The following is a 22,475-nucleotide window of genomic DNA, read 5'->3' as shown; positions in this document are numbered from 1 at the left end:
TCCGGACGCGCAGGCTCAGCGGCCATGGCTCACGGGCCCAGCCGCTCCGCAGCATGTGGGATCTTCCCGGACCGGGGCATGAGCCCGTGTGCCCTGCATCGGCAGGCGGACTCCCAACCACTGCGCCACCAGGGAAGCCCCGTCACTTCGCATATTTTCAAGGTTCATTTACACTGCACTATCCATCAGTACTTCATCCTTTTTTATGGAGGAGTAATTTTCCATCGTATGGATAGACCACATTTTATTTACCCACTTGTCAGCTGGAGGACACCTGGGTTGTTTCCATTTCTTGGCCGTTATGCATAACGCTGCTGTGAACTTTGCGTACAAGTTTTTGTGTGGACGCGTGTGTTCAGTTCTCCCGGGCAGATACCAAGGAGCAGGGCTGCTGGGTCACGTGGTAGCTCTCTGTTTAACTTTCTGAGGAACCGCCAAAGGCACCACGGCATTTTATAGATTAAGAAACTATTAAGATGAGTAATGTTCAACTGCTACCACTTAAAATTATTTTAAGATACACTGCTGCAGTCAAAGCTACTGGAGTGGGTTTGCGTGTCCGGGGCAGAGAGGTGGCGCCGCGGAGGCGGGGCTTCTGCAGTACTGATGGAGCCGCAGCAGGCCGTCGGCGGGGCGGGGGCAGCAGCACAGGACGCCCACAGCAGAGGCCGGCGGGAATGGCAGGGACACAGAGGCACCTTTAACAGGATGTCAAGGTGCAGAGGGTGAGCCGGTTTCAGGAGAAGGTAAGAGGCAGAGCAAGCAGTTTCATTTCAGAGGAACGTAGCTGGAGGTGCTGGCAGGACAGGCACGGAGGATGGAGACGGCCAAGGAGCAGCTAGTGCTGAGGGCTGGGCGGGGCGCTGGAGGAGCCCAGGAGAGCAGGGATGAGGGCGCAAGTCAGAGGAGGTGAGTGGCCATCAGTGAAGTCCAAGAAGGGCCAGGAGCGGGGCAGAGACACAGGAGAACCATCCAGTGCAGGGGAGGCGAGAGCTGAGGGTCTCAGGGAGCGGTGCTAACTGACAGGGACGCAGGGAGTCCAGAGGATGTGGCAAGAAGCCAGCCTCAGGCTGGGAGAGCTGCACGCGTCCCAGTTACGCCGACCAACAGCTCAGACACCCTTGTGTGGGAGCGCACGGCCCGCCCAGGCCTGCTGCGTGGAGGCCCAGGCCCCCGTGGCAGGACACTGAGCCCGGCACCACCACCTCCCCTTCCCTGAGCGCCCCCCGCCCGCGTGCGGCCGGCTTCCGGCCCTCCCCCGCCTCTCCCTCCTTCCTCCCCCAGACCTCTGGACTGCGGGCTCTCGGGGGACAGAGGCCCCGACTGTCTGCACACTTGGCTGCCTCACAGGGCCTGGCGCGGAGCCGGGCACACATCTGCTGCGGGAAGGAACGACTCGACCCCACCTGCTCACACGCCGCCCCCGATCTCGGCAGCTCTCCCCACCCTCACCTGATGCCCAAGTCCAGGACCCACAGACGTCTTGCGGAGCAGGACACACGTCCTACGATACTGCTGCGGTTTAAAAACAACAGCTGGTCGGAGCGGAAAGATGGGTGGCCCCAGCGTCACGGGTGGTCACCTCCTCCGGGAAGCGCAGTGGAGGCCTTCGAGGCCCCACAGATGACGACCTGAAAAAGCTGCGTGGACAGAGGTGGAACCCTCCGCCCCTCCTACGGGTCTGCAGTGCGCCCCTGCCGGACCCTCCTTGGCCCCACGGTCCCCCGTCACACCCTCCAGGAGAGGCCAAGGTCAGGCAAGGCGGCACCGAGTCCGTTTCACACTAAGTGAACAAGCAGAAACAAACCGCGGTTTCCATACCGTATGATTTTTTCAAATTCTTAAAAGATGAGAAGTACACTGCTAAATGTCAAAACACAAAAGCCAAAAAGAAACTAAAGTTGTTATTTTCCTTTCGGTTTTATCTCCATTAGCCAAATGCTTTTGGTTCAAACAATGTTTACATTGCCTTTGTGCTACTTTGTTTAGAAAAATAATAATAAAGGAGTGCGCTTCCAGCACTGACGACGGCGCATACGCAGGTCTGTCCAGAAAACACTGCATTTTAGGGGAGAGCTGTCTACTTGCCCCAGAATACTCACTGGCCACCAGCCTCCTCCTCCCTCAGTCAGCCTGGGGTCACTAGGGGGAGGACAGGGCGGTCCTTCGGCACATCCGTGCTTCCCAGCGAGGATGGACCAAGACCCGGGGAGGCCGGGCCCATGCACTCAGTGACCACAGGCTCCACTGCTGCTGGCCAAACTCACCAAGGTGACAGCTGCCTTTCATAACAGCCCACTGTGTGACACATCCCGCAAAGGAGGCATTTTACAGGCGAGAAGAGAGGGTGGGTGAGCTCTGCGCTGCCCCTGCTGAGCCCCAGCGCCTGTCGGGAGAGCTCAGGGAGCCCGGTCCTCAGCCCGGGAGCCTAACGTTCCTTCCATGAGGCTGCCCTTGTCCTCTCCAAGACCACCACACACTTCTAAGCTGCTCCTTGCAAGACTCAAGGTCTCTCCACCAACCAGCTTTCAAGGAGGACCCATCAGTGGCAGGTAACTTTCACCCTGGAGCTCCACCTTGCTAGTGACCCCTCCAGACAGGATCCTTCCCCTGGGCCCCCGGATGCCCGCTCCGCCTCTCTGCAGTCATTAGTTCTGTGCACCAAACATTTCTAGTCCACGGCTTCCAGGGCCTGGGACAGAACTGCATTCCCCACCCCCCTTCTGGGTCAGCCACGGCCCTGGCCAGTAAAATGTGGCAGAAGTGACGTGTGTCGCTTTGTGTCCAGCACTTTAGAGGCCAGTGTGCAGTTCTCCACGTTCCTTCCCCAGCGTGGGGGTGGTGCAGGCCTGTGTCTCTACCCAAGAGAAAGGACACGGTGCCCACGGAGCTCACAGCAGCATCGCTCGTAACAGCCAGAAAGTGGAAAAAGCTTCCCTTCAACAGCTGAATGGGTAACTAGAATAATAAAACGTGGTGTATCCACACAGCAGAACAGCATTCAGGCTGAACACGTAAGGAGGTGCAGGCCCCTGCTTCCACACAGTGAACTGTGAAAACACGCCGAGGGAAGCACACACACAAGGCCACACACTGCTCCATTTCTACGAGTCGTCCAGAACAGGCAAGTCCAGAGACAGAAAGCAGACCGACAGCGGCCAGAGGCTGGGGGACGAGGGGGAAGGGGGTGACTGCTTAACGGGTACGGGGTTTCTTTTGGGGGTGATGAAATATTCTAAAGTAAGATTACACGGATGGCTGCACAACGCTAAATACACTAAAAGCTTTTGCACTATATATTTCAAATGAGTGAACCTTATTGTGTGGTACTAAATCACCTATCCATAAGGCTGTGAATGACAACCAAAAAAAAAAACAATGGCCTTCCATCAGCCTGCTCCACGAATGATGACAGTGACCACACACCCTGGACACGCAGCCTCTGCACAGATGCAAACACATCCACACCACTGTATGCTCATGCTGAAAACCTGTCTGTGGCCAATTAACTTAAAGTCCTGGAAGGAAGCCAAGGTCACGGTTCTGTCCCCATAGGACCAGACTCCATCCCAAAGCCACAGTCTGAATCTTTAAGAGGAGATGGGGGGGAGGGGTACTTAAAAGAATCTGGCTAGATTAGAATAATTCCTAGCCTGAAAAAATATTTACATGGACTTCCCTGGTGGTCCAGTGGTAAAGAACCCGCGCGCCACAACTACAGAGCCCACGTGCCCTGGAGCCTGTGTGCCACAACCAGAGAAGAGAAAAACCTGCACGCCACAGCTAGAGAGACGCCCAAGTGCCCCAACAAAGAGGCTGCGCGCCGCAATGAAAGACCCTGCATGCCGCAACTAAGACCCAACGCAGCCAAAAATAAATAATAAAATTAAAAAAAATATTTACAGCTCATTACACAACGAACCAACCTTCCAAAAATATAAAGAACTCACAGAAATTGAGAAGTAAGCAACCAATAACTCAAGAGAAAAATGGGACAAGAACTGTCCACAAAAAAATGTAAGTGGTCCCTAAGCATATGAAATGATCAGCTCACGTTTCAGAAAAATGCAAATTAAAGCTACCTCGAGGGTTTCCCTGGCGGCGCAGTGGTTAAGAATCCACCTGCCAATGCAGGGGACACAGGTTCGAGCCCTGTCCGGGAAGATCCCACATGCTGCAGAGCAACTAAGCTCATGTCCCACAACTATTAAGCCTGTGCTCTAGAGCCCGCAAGCCACGACTACTGAGTCCACGGGCCACAACTACTGAAACCGGAGTGCCTAGAGCCTGTGCTCTGCAACAAGAGAAACCACCGCAATGAGAAGCCCACGCACCACAATGAAGAGTAGCCCCCGCTCGCTGCAACTAGAGAAAGCCTGCGCACAGCAACAAAGACCCAATGCAGCCAAAAATAAATACATCAAAATAAATAAATCAAAGAAAAAAAAAAGAAAAGTACATTGAGATACTCTTTACATCCGTCAGGTTGGCAAAAATCCAAATGTTTGACTCTACCTTCTGCTGGTGAGGCCGAGGGGGAAACGGGCCGGTGGGAGGGCAGGGTGTGATAACCCCTGTGGACGGCTTTGGCAAAATCTATCAAAATGACAACTGTGTATTACCCTTGGACCCAGCACTGTCCCTGGGGAATGCTACCTGCAGATCCACCTGCTTACGTGGGGAAGGACACGTAGGTAAGATCGATCCTCTCAGGAATGTTATGTAACAGCACGTGAGGAACAGCTGGAAGCTGCCGTACAGGGGATGGGATTTAAAACAGTACAGGAGGGCTTCCCTGGTGGCGCAGTGGTTGAGAGTCCACCTGCCAATGCAGGGGACACGGGTTTGTGCCCCGGTCCGGGAAGATCCCACATGCCGCGGAGCGGCTGGGCCCGTGAGCCATGGCCGCTGAGCCTGCGCGTCCGGAGCCTGTGCTCCGCAACGGGAGAGGCCACAGCAGTGAGAGGCCCACGTAACGCAAAAAAAAACCCAAAAAACAGTACAGGAGGAGAGCATCACAGCACTACGCTCACAGAGAGGACGTGGCTCTCCAAGAAGCGATACGGAAAGTCTCTAGGCTACGCTGCAAGCAAAAAAGCAAGGGGTAGAATGTGTACAGGGTGCTATCTTTGATTTAACACAAAGGGAGAAATAAGAATATAAATTTGCTTTTGCTTTATTTGCATAAAGAACACTGGAAGGCTATTCAGATACTAAAAGGGGTTGCTATTAGGGAGAACGGGGTGGGGCGGGGGAGGTCAGAGGTAAAGGGTAGGATTGCTCAGAATGTACTTTAACACCTTCTCAGTTCAGAACCATGTGGATGTATCGCCTATTCAAAAGCTCATATATTTAAGAAAAATAAGCCCCATCCTCATTTGGCCAACAGGTCCCTTGGCCAGTGCTGGGACAGCACCAGCGCAGGCATCCGCCAGGGCTGCATCCTCCCCCGTGAGCTGTCAGCGCTCCACCGCCGGCCGGGGCAGCTGGAGGCCGCACGGGCTCGCGTCTCCCCCTTCGCACCCTCAGCATCCACAAGCCCACCTGACCCGCTCCCCCCGCCCCGTCTGGCTGGTTGGAGTGGCCCTTCTCCCCACCCTCCCCAGCGTGGCCCAGTCTGGCCTCACCCACCACCAGGTGCGGCACCTGCGTCCTCCGCGCCGCCAGATGCAGCCCCTGGCTGCAGAGTGCCCGCGTGGACACAGGTGGATGGCGCCCCGGGCAGGAGCCGCCGGGCCAGGCAGGGGCGGCGTGCGGGCGGAGCCCGCTCCCAGCAGGACAGCTGTGACCACAGCCCGCAAGCACAGAGAGGGCACTCAGGGTCGGCCCTGGAGGCCAGCGACAGAACTGCACCCTCCCATGGGGCCCTCCCTCGGCCTCGGTGAAACTGAGAGAGACAGAGCTGCGGGGAGAAGGAGGGCCCTCAGAGGATGACAGCACTGGTCTGGGAACTTCCCTCTGAAGCGACCTGATGCTCAGAAGACGCCAGATCAAGGGGTGCCGTGCTCCTTCCACATCACCTCCGGCGAGGAGAGACACCTCAGGGTGCCCAACGCCAGATTACATTCTATGAGCCTCGCGGGGCAGTTTCTTCTTTTAAATCTCATTTCTGAGAGCTTGATTCAGAAGCAGTGTGCTAAAGAAGTGGGGTTTTTTTAAAAGAAGACAGTATTTGCTTCCCTCTTCCTAGTTTGAAACCAATTTTCTTTTTCTTCCCTTGCAGAGGCCTTTAAATTTCTACTGCAAGGATTTCTTCACCATCCACCGGCTGGCAGAGCAACGCAGCACTCAAATCGACGCACACCTCCCTGTGACAAGCGCACCAGGCCTCCCCCTGCCCGGCGCTGCGCTGGCCCTCACGCGGCAGGCCCGCCGCCCTCCCGGGACGGGCGGCCTCGGGGGCAGGCTGACATCTCCTTCCTGTGGTGACTCTGTGACCAGCCAGGCGGGCAGGGAAGCGGGGACCTCTCCCCAGCGCGGCAGAGCTGCTCACAGGGCCTCTGGCTGGGCACCAGCTGCGTCCATGCCAAGGGCCCCAGAGGGAGCTCACTCAGCACTGACTTGTCCTGGGTCACCCTGAAGTGACCCGTGGACACACAGCCTGGGCTGGAGCAGGGGGAGCCCATGAGCCTCGGGCAAACACATTCCTGAGGAACTGGCCTGTTTTCTCCCCTGGAGACTCCCCAGAGGAGATGCATGAGCAGGTTCATTCAGAAACACCAGAACCACGGCGGCCCGGAAGTTGCTCTCAAAGACACAGCACCCTGGCACTCCGGGCCTGGGAGGCCCTGGAGGTCACACAGTCCCACTCCCTGGTCTACATCATAAAGGGGAACCTGGGCCCAGAGAGCAGCAGGTGACTGCCCAGGGGGCCACCGGCCTACACACCCCATCCCTCCCTCCCTCCCCCCCCATCAGGGTGCCCTCTTCCCCCCAACGTCCGACTGCTGAATAAGCCCCTCGTTCCCCACAGCCTCTCCTCCCGCCCTCCAGACCCCACCACCCACAGCAAGGGAGGAGGGGACAAACCACAGGGGGCAGCTGGCCTCTTCCCAGCATGGCCATTCGAGGGTAAGCTCTGTGCCACCCCGTGACGGTCACACAGGCCACAGAGACCCCTGGGCACTAAACAAACAGCGACTCAGAGAAAATAAACCAAAATATTAATAGCGATCACAGTGACAAGGCTAGTTCTAGTTTGGTCCTTCCTACTCATACGAACTTTCCAAATTTTCTTCCATGACCATTAAAACAGGCGTCCTAAACATTCCCCCTGAGACTTGGTACAGAAGAGACACCCCACTTGGAAATCCTATATTGGAAATCCTATATTGTATCATCTATTTCGGTAGAGCTCACTTTAGTCTTTGGAAACTACTGATAATCAGATGGTAAAGAGGAAAAAAAGTTACCAAGATTTTTGTTCAAAGTTAAAAGAACTAAATGAAAAAAACCTGGGATTTTTTGGAGGGGGGGAAGAAATAATAAAAGGTTTGGTTTGGTTTGTTTAAAGAAACATTTGTTTCTCTTCCTTCAAATGTTAAAACCTACTAACATCTTGCAGTTAGGTTAGATAGTGATTTCTTGTACTACTTACTTTATTCTTTTCTTCTGCCAATAAAGTATATTTTTTAAATCAAGAACGAATGTATTTTCTTTCATAATTTCTTGTTTCTCTTTAAAGCAGGAACAGTGCCCCTCTAACGCACAGATGGGATCAGATTAGTTGCGAAGACCATGTTCTAAATGCTCTCCTTATACACCGGGTCTTTTCTAGAACTACATTCTATAGCAAATGGTATTAAGCATGACTGGGTCCCATGCACGGGCTTGTGTCCTGAATGGCCTGTAGACGTTGTCACAAAGCCGTGCTCCCACCAGGCAGGCCCAAGGCCCTCAAAGCAAGATCTCCAGTCGCTCATCCCCAGCCTGTCCAGGAGTTGAGGCTTCTGCAGCGCTGGCCAAGGAGAGCTTCCCCCTGGTTCCACGGGCAAGAGAACGACATAATCCACTTGACTCGGCTTCTCTGAGCTCAGACCACCACCTCCGGGTCGGCTCTCCTCCCCGACTCCATCCTTTTTGTCTATTTATCCTGCCTTGTTGCTAAAAAGATGTGAAACGGACAACAGCGGTGGCCCCCAAGCCCAGCCACATGCTTGAATCTCTGGGGAGCTTTGGAAACACACTTATGCTCAGGCCCCATCCAGCACAGTTAAAACAGAAGGCGGTGCGGATCCAGCATTTGAGAATTACTGGCTGAGAGAAAGCCAGGGAACATAGTGAAAGTGAGTAAATGAAGGAACCCAGGCAATAGGGAAATAGAAAGGGAGGAAAAGAAAGCTGGGCCGGAAGGCAAGGTCAGAACCCAAAGTGCAGAGACCACACCAGAGCTGGGACAGATGACTGGCTCTGCACTGAGTTTCCTGGTGGACAGAGCAAAAGTGATTCACACTGCCCACAAGACAGAAAGAAACCAGATTCACAGGAGAAGCTTCTCCTTGTCCTGGGACCTGAGATGAACACCTCCCTCACGTCCTCCAAAAGCAGACACACAGCATGAAGGAGATGAAGGCGTGCTCCCAACACCAGGACTGGAACCACCTATGAAGCGGCCAAGGGTCCCTATGCCCCCAACACAGCAGTCCTTGACCCACACTCAGCAGCTGGGCTGCCCACTGACTGCTCGCCGGAAATAACCTCCTACCAGGAATCAGCGCCCACATATACACCATGCTACCGAATCACTGCATTGTGCAGCCGACCGCCAGGTACGTAACCAGCCATCCTGAGCTCAGCACGTGGTCACGAAGACGCAAGGGCACCGACTCTGACCATCTCACTGAGGAACATGAGGAAAGGCGCCGACCCCCGTGCCAGTGGCTCTCGTGAGAACACCCAGTCTGTCCCCGTCACTCGGGGGGCAAGTCCCACGCCTGCCCAGCACTCCCCTCACCGCCGTGCTCAGAGAGGCCACCATCCACCCCCAGACCCGCGGCTGTGGCCACTCAGGTCGAGAGGGGCAGGGCCTGTCCTCGGACGGCAGCCTTCTGAGCGGGCCTCGAGGCCACCGGAAGCAGAAGACGGCCACGTGGGCCTGGGCGCCCCGAGCACGACGCTGTGTGCGGTGCGCTTCCCCGATCCGTGTGTCACGCTCAGCAGTGAGCTCCTTTAAACGTGTGTGTTAAAATCAATGGAGTCAAGAGTAAGTCACCCTCCTGCCCACTCATAGATGCCATTTTCTTTTTGATCCACACACCACATCACCACATTTCAAATTAAGTACTGACAAGCTAACTATTCACAACTGCCAAAGGTGGAAACAAACCAAGTGTCCATCGACAGATGAACAGATAAACAAATCGTGGTCTATCCACACGATGGAATATCATCCAGCCATAAAAAGGCAGGAAGCGGGCTTCCCTGGTGGCGCAGTGGTTGAGAGTCCGCCTGCCAATGCAGGGGACGTGGGTTCATGCCCTGGTCCGGGAAGATCCCACATGCCGCGGAGCGACTGGGCCCGTGAGCCATGGGCGCTGAGCCTGCGCGTCCGGAGCCTGTGCTCCACAACAGGAGAGGCCACAACAGTGAGAGGCCCGCGTACCGCAAAAAAAAAAAAAAAAAAGGCATGAAGCCACTGACACTTGACCACAGGGGTGACCCTGGAAGACACGATGCTGAGTGAAAAGAAGCCAGACGCAGAGGGCCACATGCTGCGTGGTTCCAAATATGTGAACTGTCCAGCACAGGCAAGTCCACGGGTGCCGGGTCGGGGAGGGGAGGGAGAGGGAATGACTGCTGATGGGCACAGGTTTCCTTGGGGTGACGGAAAACTCAGGAACTAGATGGTGGTGATGACTGCACAACACGGGGAATGTGCTTAATGCCACTGAGTTTTTACACTTTAAAGTGGTTACCATAGTAAATTTTATGTTATATGTATTTTATAAAAAAAAACTAAAATAGCAAAATTCTCATTGTTTTGCCTTAATAGAAGTGCTAATAAAATTCAACCCACATCGGGCTTCCCTGGTGGCGCAGTGGTTGAGAATCTGCCTGCTAATGCAGAAGACACGGGTTTGAGCCCTGGTCTGGGAGGATCCCACATGCCGCGGAGCAACTGGGCCCGTAAGCCACAACTACTGAGCCTGCGCGTCTGAAGCCTGTGCTCCGCAACAAGGGAGGCCGCGATAGTGAGAGGCCCGCGCACAGCGATGAAGAGTGGCCCCCGCTCGACACAACTAGAGAAAGCCCTCGCACAGAAACCAAGACCCAACACAGCAAAAATAAATTAATTAATTAATAAACTCCTACCCCCAACATCTAAACAAAAGGAAAAGGGAAACCTCAAAAAAAAAAAAAAATTCAACCCACATCCAGATTTTGTATAAATATGATCGTTACTCTACAACCGAAAGAAACAGCTTCAAACTCACAGGGTATGAACATCAGAATTAGGACTGCTGGTGGTCAGTCCTCACATAAAAACAAGTTTCCAAAGAGTCCACATCTGTGAGCAATACACATTGAGGCACTTATCAATGAAGTCAAGTCTGGGATTTGCTTTGAAATAATCTGGGGGCGGCGGAGAGGGGCAAGAGCCTACTTACAACCGTCAAAGCTGAGTGATGGGGGTTCACTGAACTATTCTATTTTTGTAAGTTGGAAATCCTCCATAACAGTAAGTCTTGCTTTGTTTTCAAGCAAATTTCCAAAGATCTCTGACCTGCTGGATCATTTTCTGTGTAGACAAAAGAACTAGATGCCCCTAAGCTGTCAAACCCCAGAGGCTCAACCCGGCACCCTCCACCTGGGCCCCACAGCACGGGGTCACCTGGGGGCAGCCCTGGCCACAAGAGGCCACACAAAGGGCTCCCCGAAAACAACCAGAGCCCCAGGTCAGACCACCGGGCAGCAGCACACAGAGGCGTCCGTTCTGGTCCTTCACACTGCCACCCAACATGCCATCTGGGCCCCGAAATGCCTGCCCCAATTCAGCTGTCAGCTGGGGTCCAGGCGACGCCTGCAAACACGGGGAGCTTCCACTGAAATGCCTTTGCCAGAGCCCCAGCACCTCGCAGCACTGCGGACGGAGCTCGCCTCCAGGCCAGGGCCCGAGTAGCAGGATGCTGCCAGACCTCCCTCCCGAGACGCAGGAGGAGGCCGATACTTGTCTCTCTTTCTCCCTCTTCTAGAACTAGGTCTGCAGGGAGGCAAGGCAGGTATCTCCCTCCACCTCATCCCGCATCATATTCCCAGTGTCTAGGAAAGCACGTGGCACATGGCAGATGTTCAACTAAATGCTGCTGTGTCGTCCTGACTCGATGGATACGGCTCTGAAGGTGCACTGGAAAGACCTGCTTTTCACAAATGCCGATGCAAGAGATAGGATGGAAAGCACCAGGATGTACCAGCGTTGGGCGCCAGAAAAGCAGGGGACAGGAGACGAGGAGTTATGGTACAAACAATACCACCTAAAATAGCACCAGAGATGCTCTGGAATGTAGAGCCTGGGGGTGGGGGGGGGGGTGGAGAGGACGGAGGGGGGTGTGCCGGGCAGAGGAGGGTGCGGGACAGGGTATGGAGGTGGGGGAGGGGAGTCTCGCAGGGACAAGGAAGAGGACATGGCAGAGGGAGGTAGGAAGCTCCACCACCCTGAGCACGGGCCTGCCATGACGGGACTGTGTGTGAGGCCTTGGGTCCCCAGAGCAGGGCCCAGGCAACGAAGGGAGACGAGTGGGCACGACGGGAGGGGTGGGGGCTGCAAAGAGCTGGCGCTCGCAACCCCATCCAGAGATGGCGCCGACCCTGGCACTGACCCAGTGTTGCCAGGCAACAGTGCAGGCCCTCGGCTGCCAAGTGTTCTGATTTGTCAGTGAAGCCGCAAGTCTGGACTGCTATGTAAGATCTCCTGATTTTCACGTTAGCATCGGGGTAGACAGAATAATGGCCTCCCAAGATGCCCAATCTTGATCCCAGTTACATGGCAAACGGGAGTTACAGGAGCAGATGCGATTAAGGTTTCTAATCAGCTGACCTTAAAACAGGGGAAGGATCCTGGATGATTCGGGGGCACAGTGTAACCACAAGGGACCTTAAAGTACAAGTGGGAGGCAGAAGAGCCCGTGTCAGAGGGACGTGGTGCGAGAGGGACAGGACTGGCTGCCGCTGGCTTTGCAGAGAGAAGGGACCACGAGGCACAGACGGCCTCGGGAGCTGGAAAAGGCGGGGGAACAGGGCTCCCCTAGAGCCTCCAGAAGCAGCTAGCCCTGCCTACACCGTGACTTTAGCTCCCTAAGAGCCGTGTGGACTTCTGACGCATACAACCGTGTTGGCTTAAGCCACTGCGTGTGTGGTAGTTTGTTACAGCAGCCATAGGAAACCAATACAGCAACCACGTTAATTTTTAGCAAGAGGCACAGTACGACCCAGACGGAAAGCATCGGTGGGCTGCATGGAGCCCAGGGCACACGGGGAGGGCTGAGGGCCGGGCCGTCCCTGGGAACCCAGCACCAAGCCTGACACACAGCAGCCTCTCACGTGCACCCCAAGGTACGGCCGGGGTCCCTCACCTTGACAATCTGGTCACAAAGGTGTCCAGGGGTTTCTGGAAAACAGAGCTGCTTGGCTGTCAGGAGGCCTTTGCCCAGGGGACCTGCTCACCACGCGTGAGGGCGCTGCCTCGGCCGTCCCCCCGCCCCCCGCCCTGGGACCTGAGGAACCAGCCTCCAGTACAGGTGGGGTGGCTGAGAACCCTCTCCAACCCCACCTGCTGCGGCAAAAGAAAGGAGTGTGGACGTTTCGGGTACCCGGCCAGCGCCGGCACCACAGCAATGACATCACCTTCGCTTGTCTCAAACCACAGAGGACCTCCTCTCATAGGAGCCTTTTCAGCTCCCCAGGCGCGGACAGAGCAGGGCTGCTCTGAGCACCCACGGCCCGGCCGCTCACTGCCAAGACTGTGTGAGAAGGACGGCGGGCTCCCAGCCCACTCCCGCTGCCGGGGGCCCCCTGTCCCCCAGAACGCCCGCTCTTCTTTCAGGACTCTACTTATGTACCATTTCCTCTCTGACACCCAGGTGCATTCTCAGTGTCTGCACCACTTTCTAAGTGTCTCTCTCGGGGCTGACACTACTTGTCCCATGTCAGGAGCCACTCTCTGCGGACCATCAGCTACGTGAAGGCAGGAACTTACTTTGTTTTTAATTGAAGTATAGTTGATTTACAATATCATGTTAGTTTCAGGTGGACAGCACAGTGATTCAGTTGTGTGTGTGTGTGTGTGTGTGTGTGTGTGTACTTTTTCAGATTATTTTCCCTTATAGGTTATTACAATATATTGAGTATAGTTCCCTGTGCTACAGAGTAGGTCCTTGTTGGTTATTTATTTTATATATAGTCGTGTGTATATGTTAATCCCAAACTCCTAATTTATCCCTCCCAGGTACTTACATCTTGTATGTATCCCCAACGTATAGTGCATAACATACATGTGTTCAATAAACATTGAATAACGACTGAATGAACTGGACTGTAAACTAATCTTTTCTGGAAATACCATAAATGATGATATTGTGGTATGTGTTAAATACACCAGGTAAAACCTCACTTCTGATCTTTAATCAATAAAGTGAATCTACCTGAATTAGGAGCCTTAAATTACAACTATCTTTACTGTAGTTACTTTAAAGAAATGTAGTCTTACATTTTACAAGTAGTGTCTGTTGCAGTCATTACAATCAGGGGTGCAGGAAGGAACCTGGCCCCCAGGCTGGACGGGCAGCTAAGGACCGGTGGCGCCTGCTCCACAGACGTGGCTCAGAGCCAGGCTCAAGGAGGCCACCAGACTGGTGGGCCACCGTCTCTTCTGCCCTCACCTTGCTGGCACTCTGCTAACCCAGCCCCGCCTTCCCAAGGTGGCTCAAAGGCAAACCTGGTCATCCTGCCCCTCCTCCTCTGGCACATTCCACCTAACCTGCCCCCTGCCCTCCCCTGCCCTCCTCGACAGCGCAACAGTAGCTCAGGGCCCCAGCGCCCCACACACACCTCACGACTACAAAGGCCTCCTGCTCTCTCTGGCTCCAGCCTCCTCCCACCTCCTAATCCCTGACACTCCCAGAAGCTCCCTGAGCACACAGTTCAGCCTCTCAGCCCACACAAAGCATCTGAATCAGCCGAAGCACTTCTAACAAACCACTGGCTCCCACTCCGCGGTCTGGGGTGGGGCCGCAACACAGGCATTCTGAAAAAGCTTTCCAGGCCATGCAACCTGCAGGTGCGGCCAAGGATACGAACCGCAGGCTTCCGAGGCGTCGCAGCCACCTTCCCGGCCGGCAGGAAGGCCCCGAGGTCCTTGCCTCCCCCACTCGCTGTGACACACACCCTGGGGCTGGCTCCGGGGCTGGGGCCCATGCAGCCCCAGGAAGCCAGCCTGGCCAGGCCCTCACCCACGGGAGCTATGCCACGCGGCAGGCCCCGCCAGAGGCCCCCTCGCTCGGGTCCCTACTGCCGCACCCCCCAGTCCCAAGGCCGTGGCCTCATCACAGCCAGTGGCCGCCTGGCCACCTCGGTGCTCGCTGCTCTCAGCAGGCATCGGCCCAGCAGAGCTGCTTCCGGAGCCTGCGCCGCCCCCCCCCGCCCCCCCGAGGCACCCACCCACGCCCGCGTCCTCTGCCGCCTTCTCCCGGACGCAGCTCCCTGTCCTGCCAGGTCCAGCTTCAATCCTACCTTCTCCCTGACTCTTCCAGACTTTTCTCCATTCCTGACTTCCTGACCAAGAATCAAAATCACAACTCAACAAACCACCAGTTTCTGTGTCACTGACGTTAACTGTCTTCTCAGTTAGACCGAGCTCCTGCTGGCGAGAGCCATGGCGCCTCTCGGACACCCAGCACTCTGACCCTAGAGACTACGTGCCGCATAACCCCAAGGCTGACGCTGACCTCAAATGTCAGCCCTACTGTCAAGGAACTGCCCTTGATTTGATGCTCATACTTCTACATCAACCAACTGCCTCTCATAAAGTGGCCCAAAAATTATTTCTCTGACCATCCATTTCCCAAATTTTTGGATCCAAAGTACACTCGTTATACCCCATGACAGCTCTGGGTATCAAACGGGCACTCAGGGCTTCCCAGGTGGTGCAGTGGTTGAGAGTCTGCCTGCCAATGCAGGGGACACGGGTCCGTGCCCTTGTTCGGGAGGATCCCGCGTGCCGCGGAGCGGCTGGGCCCATGAGCCATGGCCTCTGAGCCTGCGCTCCGCAACGGGAGAGGCCACAATAGTGAGAGGCCCGCGTACCGCAAAAAAAAAAAAAAAAAAAAAAAACGGGTACTCAGGGAGGACGTACTTTCAAATAAAAATGTGACTTCTCAGCCCGTCAGTATTCCTTTATTGCCATGACTTTGGGGGAGGGGGACACAGAGAAGCGGACAGACTCTGGATAGCAACTTTTCAGTCTCATGATTTAGTCACCTCAGAGTCTTAAAGAGGTTACAGAACAACAAATTCGAGTCCAAACCTCCCGGGCCTCCCAAGAGGGCAGGGCACGTACTGACACATAGCTGTCTATCACCCCTTGCTTGGGAGCTGCAGGCAATCTTCAAACCTTGGGAAAGTGAGCGCAGCCCAGCCTCCTCACCCTTGGTACGACCAGAAAAATGACCCATTTGCTAGAAGTCACGCATGAACTGCCTGTGAGGAAGGAGATGCTCCACGTTTTTACTTACACGTGACGTTTTAAAACTACCGAGTTCTTCAGCATGAATCTGATCACATATTACCAGACCATTCTTTAGTCCTAAATTCCCACGTGTCATGTTTACAGAACAAATGAGCAGAGCTTCACGATTACAGAGCAAAAAGGAAGAGCCCCTTCTCTCAAAGAGCAATTTGGGCAATGATTTTAACACAGCTTTGCAAACACAGAAACCCTTACCAGCCACAAAGACTTCCTCCCGCAAGCCCAGCTGGGGCTCCCCCAGGGCCGTGCGCTACACACCCAGGCAGCTTCGGGTCTTAGAACTGACTTCTGCGGCCCTGGGCAGGGAGGGGAGGTGTTGCCATAGAAACAGCTTCCTGCGCTCCAAACTCAGGCACGCATGGGACTGAATTCAGGTCCTGCCGGGCACTGGGTGGGTGCATGTGAACAAGTCCGACCCCTCCGAGCCCCAGCTCTGCTCTCCTGCGAAATGCCTGCGGGTTTGCCATGATCGTACAGTGAGGTAGTGGGAGCACCTAACACGGCTGCGGGCCGAGGCCATGGAAATAGTGTGGTTTTCAATCTGACGCTGGCGGCAGCAAATACCAGCTGGGGCGCTGACTGGCTGTGTGGCCTGAGGCAGGCTGCTGAACCTCTCTGAGACTTAGTTTTTGCACAGGCAAAAAGAGCAGTGGTGACAGGTCTTGGAGGATCACAATGAAAATTAACTACTGGGCATAAAAGGAGTCACACAGGGCCTGGCACAAAGGAGACACTCAAAGACCATCAGGGCTCACACACACCCACGTGTTTGGTTTTGATGGACAAGCTGATAATTACCTACTGGAGGAAAATAATTTTTTTTTCAAACTCTAAACACCAAAGAATATGAAATCACTCGGAATTGTTGGAGGGAGGAGTGACTTCCATTAACACCAGTGGCCGCCCCAGTGGCCCCGTGGGAGTCTGCTCCGTGACCAATGCCACACCCCCTGCCCTTTCCCAGCTGCATTTCTAAAGGGCCTTGACAGTGAACATCTCGCTTGATGTGTGGGAATGAAGAACCAGCTTCTCAAATAGGATCCTGGATTTACTGCCTCTTTGAAGGGCACTGACATCTTACGTTCCCTTCATGAAGGAAAACATCCCAACTAACCCACAGGGTCACGACGCCTGTGACCACAGCCCAATTACAATCACGTAAGAACAAGTGAAAACATCGTTTTGAGAAAACCAAATTCCCTTCGCAAGGGTCATGCCATCATCTGAGCGATATACAGTAGCACCTGAGGGGCGGAACAAGTGAAAACATCGTTTTGAGAAACCAAATTCCCTTCGCAAGGGTCATGCCATCATCTGAGCGATATACAGTAGCACCTGGGGGGCGGAACAAGTGAAAACATCGCTTTGAGAAACCAAATTCCCTTCGCAAGGGTCATGCCGTCAGCTGAGCGACATACAGAAGCACCTGGGGGGCAGAAGGGAGCCGCTGTTGGTGAGCCTCCGGCACAGCTGGCCCTCACAGGCTCCCCACACGCCTTTTCACTCTGTCCTCTGGGCCACGGTTCCCAAATCTGGCCCCAGAACCAGCAGCATCAGTAACACCCAGTAACTGGCTGAAGATGCCCATTTTCAGGCCTCACTCCAGACCCACTGAATCAGAAACTCTGGGGGAGGGGCCAGCGCTCTGAGCAATGCCGATGTGCACCAGCGTCTGACAAAGACCACTAGTCTATCTGCAAAGTGGTTATTATTGGCCCTCTTTAGAAGCAAGGAAACCAAAGCTCAGTGACTAAAGTGCCCGAAGCCATCCAGCCAGGAGGCCAATTTGTGCCCCCATCTGATTCCAAAGCTACTTGTCACACGGCCTTAGTAGCCAAACTATCTGTACCATTTGGTGTCCTCAGCTACAGAGCCACCGAGATGTGATGATGACACTTCCTTAAGAGGGAGGGTGGGAGTGAGAGGCGGGACGAAGCCTGCGCTCAGAAGTGATGAATTATAGATGCTTTTAAACCCACATCATGCATCAGCCCTGGATGGTCAGCCGCCCCGCAGGGCGAGCCCGCTTCTCCCTGCTCCGCTTGTTAGCTGGGTGCCATGAAGAGGACACAGGGGTCCCTCCACTGACCTCTGTGCCCCAATTTCTACCACTGCTTTGACCAAAAAGAGTAAGAAGCTACCCTCCCTGTCTCTAGAGGGCTGGCGCATTCGGCCCAGACCAGGACTAACAGGAAGGCACAAAGCGGCCCCAGCACCTGGGTGGGCCGGGGCTGAGTCACCAGAAGGAATCCGGCGCATGCAGGGGGTATTATAACAGTGCCACAGATCTGCTTCAAAGGCGCCAGGCCAATTTTTAAAACCAAACCCTAAATTTCGCCTCGATCAAGCGGTCCACGAAACTCTTGATATTCGAACCTCAGCACCTTCACAGATCCTAAAGTTAGGAAAAAGACAGACATCTCCTCGTTCACAACTCCCAACCTTCTAAATAAACTTGATGACTTTCAGATCACAAGCTTATCCTTCAGCTTAAGTGAGTACTCATCATCACTGCTTTCTGCAGTGGCTGGTGGAGTAGCAGGGACCCAGGTTTGGTAATCACACAGGCCTGAGTTTGACTCCTGGCTGGGTCAGTTCCTCAAAGGTTACCGAACCTCTCTGGGCCTCAGTTTTTCCATTCATGGATGGGTGACAATCCCTGTGTTACACATGGATGTAAAGACAAAATGAAATTATGTTCAACAGCAGCAACAAAGTCTGCTCAAACAGCCTTGTATTTTAAGACATCAAAAACCTGGAAGATAGGTGTGGCCAAACAGCCCGTGGACAGATGCTACTCAACACACCCTCTCCGCTTCACAGACACTTACTTCACTGTGTTTGTTTTTCTAAGTTTCTATTTTTAGACACCTTGAACCAGCTAACTAAGACCAAAGAAAATTCCGTTGACAAACTTATCAGAAAGCTTGTCAATTTTCAAAAACTCAACAGATGGGGATAAATGGTCATTTCACAATGCATCTGACAAAAGCAAAACCTGCTCTCTCCCACCTCAGCAATCTTAATCAGGTCACCCCACAGTACTCCGTCCTCCTCCAACTCACAGCTGGGCTTAGAGTGCGTCTCTTCACCCCAGTACTCAGTTTCTCAGATGAGGTAACAGGTATCATAATATTTGGGGATCCAACAGCCAATAGGTGAATCCCAGCCCCATCACCTACTGGCTGTGTGACCTTGAGCACAGGACTGATGCTCCTGGGCCTCAGTTTCCTCACCTGTAGAAAGGAGATAATACCCACGTGACTGACATAGGACTGCTGGGCCACCAGCAGCAGTTTTTGCAAGAGCAAGACAGAACAATGGAGCCTACAGCAGGGATGGGTAAGTGTGTTCCCTGCCCGTCCCCAGGACTCCTTGCACACCTCACATCTTCAGCAAGTACCTGCCACACACCAGAGACTGAGCTGGTGCTGGGGAAGCAAAGGCAGGGTGATCACCGGCCTCAAAGACGTCACAGTGTCACAAGAGCCCCAGATACACAGACAGCGTGCTAAGTGCTCCAAAAGAATGCCTGGGGTGGTGAGGCTCAGGGAGCAGAGCTGCAGGGGCCCAGACGCTGGGGTAGCTGGCTGGCGAAGGCTGGACAGAAGATCTGTTTAAACAGAATGCTTGAGTGGAAAGCCCAGCAGACAAATGGGGGAGTAGGACTAGATAATTCCTCATATCCTCCCAGACTTTACTCCCCCAAATCCAAGTCCTTTGATTTCTCCAAGGCTCAGGGTCAACAGGTCCTCATGCCATAAAATGCCAACAACCACATTCATCCACACCCCACCAATCCAACAGGAAGATTCTGGGGAACAGTGAGAACAGCTCTCAGAAAGCTTTGAAAACTTTAACACGCTCCACAAGAGTATGACAATGGGGGCTTCCCTGGTGGCGCAGTGGTTAAGAATCCGCCTGCCAATGCTGGGGACACGGGTTTGAGCCCTGGTCCGGGAAGATCCCACATGCCACGGAGCGGCTAAGCCCGTGCGCCACAACTACTGAGCCTGCGCTCTAGGGCTCACGAGCCACAACTACCGAAGCCCGTGCACCTAGAGCCCGTGCTCTGCAACAAGAGAAGCCACCGCCATGAGAAGCCCGCGCGCCACAACGAAGAGTAGCCCCCGCTCGCCGCAACTACAGAAAGCCCGTGCGCAGCAACGAACACCCAATGCAGCCAAAAATAAATTAATTAATTTTTAAAAAAAACCTCAAGAAGCAAATAAGCTTTAAAAATATAAAATAAAAATACAGATATTGGGCTTCCCTGGTGGCGCAGTGGTTGAGAGTCCACCTGCCGATGCAGGGGACACGGGTTCGTGCCCCGGTCCGGGAAGATCCCACAGCCAGCGGAGTGGCTAGGCCTGTGAGCCATGGCCGCTGAGCCTGCGCATCCGTCCGGAGCCTGTGCTCTGCAGCGGGAGAGGCCACAACAGTGAGAGGCCCGCGTACCACAAAATAAATAAATAAATAAATAAATAAAAATACAGATATTAAAAAATATATACAGATAAATATGAGAAGATCTTGGCAACTTCTCTGACACAATCACCTGTCCCAAAGATAACTGCTGGAACAAGTGCCATTCAGAAACCTGCAGGCCCTTTGGATGTTCATTTAAATACAGATGAAAACTTAATTATCAGTGCAAATTCAATCACTGCTGTGAGGGACTGGGTATATGATTGGTCAGCACCTACCATCCATATCTAGAGCTACAAGAGACACAAGTTTTCTGCCAAATCTTCATTATCCTACATAACTGGGGGAGCGCATGGACAGTTAAAAACTAAAATTCACCTTTTCAATCATTTTAACCTCCTGTTCCAATCCCTTCTTTCACAGGGCATTTCCTGAGGTGGAAAGGAAGAACTCACACTTCTCATCTTTTCCTGTCCATTTTCTTACGTGAACGTTGAAAAGTGGAAGGGGATAACCCTCAACATCTCTCTAAAAAAAATTCTGAAACATCCTGGAGAGTGCCCTGGAACCCAAGCATCGAGTTCTGGCACTGACACTGTATTGCTGCATGACCTTGGGCCAATCTCTCTGGGCCTCAGTTTCCCCCATCTGAACCCTCACGATGGTTAAGCCCCATCCTCCTTGCAGCACAGACTCAGATGCGCCCGCAGGGCAGCAAAACAGTGAAGGGCCCCAGACGGAGCCCCTGGGCGGAGGAATGGGTTTCCACAGGCCCCTACCGGGGTTTCTGGGGGAGCAAGTTGCACCCACCCCCGCCAAGCCACCGGACCAACTCCGATCGCAAACAAAAACCTGTTGGCACGGACTCCTCTAGGAAGGGCCGGCCTCTCCCAAGGCGCTGGGCTGCTGGGGAGCCGCCCCACGGGGAGAGAGAGGAAGGGTCTCCTGGAAGACGCGGCCCCGCGTACCCAGTCACCCACCCGACCAGGCCGGCAGAATCGCCGGGCGGGGTCTCTGCCATCCCACGCGGAACAAAAGGCAGCTGGAGCCTGGCTCTGCCGCCCCCGATCCCGCTGGGCTGTGGGGCGGGGGCGGGGAGGGAGAACCAGGTCCCTGGGGAAGGGAGGGGACCCGCGGCAGCCCAGAGAGGGACGGCCGGCATCCTGGACGGGGGATCCCTCCCCCGACTCCCGGAGGGAAGGGCCGCCTGGCCCGGGGAGGGGAGCAAAGTGCCCCGGGGAGGAGGCGCGGGGTTGTTCTAGGCTTAAAGGTAAACGGTGAGGCCTGGAGGGGCTCCCAGATCTCGGGTGGGAGGAGGGGGAGCCCCAGGCTCCGAGGATACGAAAGGAAAAGCTCCCCGAGGGGAAATGGGGGGGTCTCTGCAGCGGAACGAGGGACCCAGATGGGGAGGGGGCCGTTCTCCACCTCGTGGGGCGGGTAAGAAGGGGTCCCGCCTGAGGTGGAGACCCGGCTGGGACTGCGGGGGTGCATGCTCTGGCGGACGGCTGGGGGGGCAGCGCTCTGGGGGCGTCCGCCCGTGAAGGGGCAGGGTCCGCGACCTGGGCCCGCTCCGGCCCCCGAGCCCCGTGGCCCCAGCTCACCTGCGCTCCTCCGGGCCGACCCGGATGCGCGGCTGCGGCCGCCAGTAGCGTTGGGGAGGCGGGAGCGAGGGGAGCCACCGGAGACGCCGGCGCTTCCAGCTCCGTTTGACACCCACACACCAGCCAACATGGCGGCCGGGAGGGGGCGCGCCGACTGCGTGCGCGCGCCCGCCGGCCCCGCCCCTCCGCCAGTCCAGGCCCCGCCCCGTGTCCCCGAGGCCCCGCCCCTCCGTCCAGCCCAGGCCACTTAAGGCCCCGCCAGGTGCCCTCTGGCCCCGCCCCGCGCCTGCTGGCATCCCACCCCGGCCCAGCCAGCCCAGACCCCTCGTTCCCCGACCCCAGGGCCTCCACCCGGATACCCACGACCCCACGCAGACTACCCAGCCCTCCCACCGCGCCCCACAGCCTACGCCCCAATACTCTACAAATAACCCCGAAACCCCACACACGCGGCCCAACGACCCCAAACCACCACACAAACCCTGGCAAATTCATACCTGAACCCTCGCACACGGCAAACTTCACTCAGACCCCACAAATCTCCCCATGCCTCAGGCACATCTCACAGCTCCACACACCCTCTCCACCCCCCACACACGCACAGAGCCCCCAGCCTGAGCTAAAACACGCTTCCCCTTGCAGTGTGCACTTGTAAACATCACCAGGTCCAGGAGGTGGAGCTGGACGAGCGGGGGCTGCCGGGGCGC

At 55.1% G+C, this 22,475-nt stretch overlaps 1 protein-coding gene across 3 annotated transcripts in view; it reads right to left on the bottom strand.

Annotated features, from left to right (window-relative positions):
• EPN2 (epsin 2) overlaps positions 1-21,900 on the bottom strand; it is a 70,627-nt gene extending 48,727 nt beyond the window's left edge. Inside the window, exon 1 of one of the 3 annotated variants that reach the window (XM_079903848.1) lies at positions 21,769-21,900. The gene's annotated coding sequence lies outside the window, so the exon portion shown is untranslated. Of the gene's footprint in view, positions 1-1,452; positions 1,589-21,768 lie in introns of those variants that run through there. The other 2 variants (XM_079903850.1, XM_079903849.1) reach the window with 2 other exon arrangements.
• Between the last annotated feature and the right edge of the window lie 575 nt (positions 21,901-22,475).

Source organism: Stenella coeruleoalba (assembly GCF_951394435.1).
Source record: "Stenella coeruleoalba genome assembly, chromosome: 19".
NCBI lineage: Eukaryota > Metazoa > Chordata > Mammalia > Artiodactyla > Delphinidae > Stenella > Stenella coeruleoalba.
This window is presented reverse-complemented; position numbering and strand designations above follow the sequence as displayed.